A 3,978-nucleotide genomic window follows, 5' to 3' on the forward strand; every position below is an offset into this window, starting at 1 on the left:
ATGAATCATCTGGTTTTTCATCTGATTCTATTTTATGCATGTCTATATTGCCTTGCCCAACTATATCTCTTATAATGTGGTAGTGCCTTTCTATGTGTTTGGATTTTGGGTGAGACCTTGGTTCCTTAGCCTGTATGACTGCTCCATTGTTGTCACAGTGTAATGGAACTGCTGACTCAATGGAAGGAACTCGTAAGTTACATCACGAACTTCTTCATCCAAAGCGACTTCTTTTGCGACATCGATGCAGCAATATACTCGACCTCGATGAGTGGAATCTGCGATGCGTGCTCTGTTTGGAACTCTTCCAACTGACTGCACCTCCATTACAAATGAACACATATCCAGAGGTAGACTTTCTATCATCGATATCTGATTGGAAATCAGAATCAGTATAACCGTCTAAATGCAAGTCTCCACCTCCATAAATCAAGAATAAATCCTTAGTTCTTCTCAAGTACTTAAGGATATTCTTGACTGCTATCCAGTGTTCTAAACCTGGATTGGATTGATACCTGCTAGTCAAACTAACAGCATATGCGATATCCGGCCTAGTACACAACATTGCATACATTAAACTTCCAATAGCCGAAGCATATGGAATCCTGGCCATCTTATCTCTTTCTTTAGGTATCTTTGGAGACATCTCTTTAGAAAGGTGGATACCATATCTCACTGGTAACAATCCTCTCTTGGAATCAAGCATGTTAAACCTCTTTAATACCTTTTCCAAGTATAGACTTTGGGATAAACCAATTATTCTTTTCGCTCTATCTCTATAGATGCAAATCCCAAGAATATAGGTTGCCTCCCCTAAGTCTTTCATGGAGAATGTATTTGACAACCATACCTTTATAGTCGTCAACATACCTGTATCATTACCCATCAACAGTATGTCATCCACATATAAGACAAGGAAAGTGATAGCACTGTCACTAACCTTCTTATATACACATGGCTCATCCTCATTTTTGATAAAACCAAAAGATTTAATGGCTTCATCAAAACGGATGTTCCAACTCCTCGAAGCTTGTTTCAACCCATAAATGGATCGCTTTAGCTTGCATACCTTGGAACCATCTTGGGATTCAAATCCCCTAGGTTGTTCCATGAAAATGTTTTCTTCAATGTATCCATTAAGAAAATCTTTTTTGACATCCATCTGCCAAATCTCATAATCATAGTATGCAGCTATTGCTAATAAAATCCTAATTGATTTAAGCATGGCAACAGGCGAGAAAGTCTCCTCATAGTCTATTCCTTGCCTTTGGCGAAACCCTTTCGCTACTAGCCTTGCCTTATAGGTCTCTACCTTTCCATCAGAACCAATTTTTTTTCTTGAAAACCCATTTGTTCCCTATAGGTACAATACCTTTAGGTGGGTCAACAAGATCCAAAACTTGATTCTTATACATGGAATCAATCTCGGATTTCATAGCATCAATCCATTTTGAAGAGTCTATATCTGATATAGCTTCTTCATAGGTAAGTGGATCATCTCCATGATCTACTTCTTCATGAGTAGACAACTCTTGTTCTTCTTCATGAAGAAAACCATATCTCACTGGTGGGTGAGATACGTTGTTCTACGAGGAACAGTGTAGATGTTTCATTAATGGGTATAGGTTGACTAGATGGATCTATATCCATCTTATGCATTGGTTGGTCGAAATTCTCCAATTCTAACTCTATTTGCCTTCCTTTGCCTCCTTCTTGAACAAACTGTTGTTCAAGAAATGTGGCATCTCTACTTATCACAACCTTTTGTGAAGTAGGCAAATAAAATAATATCCAAAACTATCTTTTGGATATCCAACAAATCGACCTCTTTCTGATCTGGTCTCCAATTTATCAGTGTTCAGCTTTTTGATATAAGCTAGACAACCCCAAATCTTAACATGCTTAAGACTTGGTTTTCTTCCATGCCAAATCTCATAAGGTGTGGAAGAAAGCGATTTTGATGGAATCCTATTCGAATATACAAAGTGATTCTAATGCAAATCCCCAAAGGAGATTGGCATATTAGTATAGCTCATCATACTACGTACCATATCCAATAGTACGATTTCTCCTTCAGATACACCATTCAGCTGTGGCGTTCCTGGAGGAGTCAGCTGAGAAACAATGCCATACTCTCTCAAGTATTCATCAAATTTAGTACTCAAATATTCACCTCCACGATCTGATCGAAGAGCTTTAATATTCTTTCCTGTTTGATTTTCTACTTCAGATTTAAATTCTTTGAACTTTTCAAAAGATTCATGTTTGTATTTCATCAAATACAAATACCCAAACCTTGATTTATCATCGATAAAGGTAATAAAATAATGAAAACCCCTCTAGCCATTTCTTTAAATGGACCACATACATCACTATGTATTAGCTCCAAAATATTTTCACTCTTAGCCCTTGTCCAACAAAGGGTGATCTAGTCATTTTGCCTTGAAGGCAAGATTCACAAGTTGGAGTAGGCTCGAGCCCAATGAGGATAGAATCCCCATTTTCTCCAATTTTGCAATCCTATCTTACGCAACATGACATAACCTTAAGTGCCAAATATATTTTGAACTTGAGTTGGTTTTCACGGCATTGCATTCATTTAGATTGCTATACTCGCCGTGGAAACACTTTCTTCGGGCAATGGAAACACTTTCTGTTGGCAATGGAAACACTTTCTGTTGGCGGTGGAAACACTTTCCTTTGCCTTTGTCGACTTTGGTCTTCCCTTTCTGTTTAGCTATTTTCTTGGAAGGACCAGAATCAAGTTTCTTTTTCTTATTGCCCTTCTTCTTGTTGGACTTTCCAGTGAAGAAGATGCAACCAAAGCTACCTCTTTTCCTTTATTGCCTGGCATATTCTTTTGGGCAATAACCAGCATGTTGAGTAAACCAGCTAAGGTGCATTCCTGTTGAGTCATATGGAAATTTGTCACAAAATTCCCAAAAGACTCAGGAAGGGACTGAAGGATCAAATCCGTCTGTAGTTGGAAATCCATGTTGAAGTCAAGATGTTCCAACTGCTCAATCACCAATCATCTTGTGGACATGATCCCCAACATTACATCCCTCGAGAGATCTTCATGCGGAGCAATGCCTAGATATCTCATACCTAGCATTCCTCTGTGCTCACCATACAACTCTTGTAGGTGAAGGAGGATCTCACTTGCACTCTGCAAGTTTTCATGCTGCTTCTGTAACTCATTACTCATGGAAGCAAACATGTAACACTTAGCTCTCATATCATGCTCCTTCCACTTGTCCAAAGTTTCATGTTCCTCTTAAGTGGCCTCTGGAGGTAAGGGACCAGGAACATTTGAATCTAGAACATATCCTATATGTTCAAGGTTCAGACAAGTTTCAAATTTCTTAGCCAATCAGTGATTAGGTCTGTCAACTGTTGTGATCAAGTATGCTTGCAAGGATATTGAATGGTGGTGGTTGTTCTGTGCTCATTATTATCGAGAAAATTAAGTGCGAAATAACCAGATTAATTAGTAAATGTATCGTAATTAACCAAATATGATTATGGTCTTTTAATCAAATTGGTCCTCCCACTAACTTAGCGAATTCTACACTTCCAAAGTAGAAAACGGAAATCCTAGTTGGATGGATTTCTAGTGGGTGATTGAATTCTTATAATTCTATTGATCATCCTCAGGTACATCCATTATTGGAATTACAATAAACTATAAGTGAGCAACTCCTTGCCCATCACATCTCATGTGAGGTTCAATCCTTTATCTAGCCCCTAATGCTCAAAATCTCGTGTACATCCATTATTGACTTATCTTGCATTAGTTAAGTTGATCCCATTGAGCCAGTAATTATGCAAATAATTTTAATGTCCTCAGGTACATCCAATATTGGCCACCAAACCATTTACATATTTACAACATCTCATGCTTAACAATTATTCTTAAGAAAATCTCTTAAATTAATTGCATCTCATGCAACTATTTAAAATTTCTTAAAATAATTG

The sequence above is a fragment of the Hevea brasiliensis genome, chromosome 4, assembly GCF_030052815.1.
Source record: "Hevea brasiliensis isolate MT/VB/25A 57/8 chromosome 4, ASM3005281v1, whole genome shotgun sequence".
Classification (NCBI taxonomy): domain Eukaryota; kingdom Viridiplantae; phylum Streptophyta; class Magnoliopsida; order Malpighiales; family Euphorbiaceae; genus Hevea; species Hevea brasiliensis.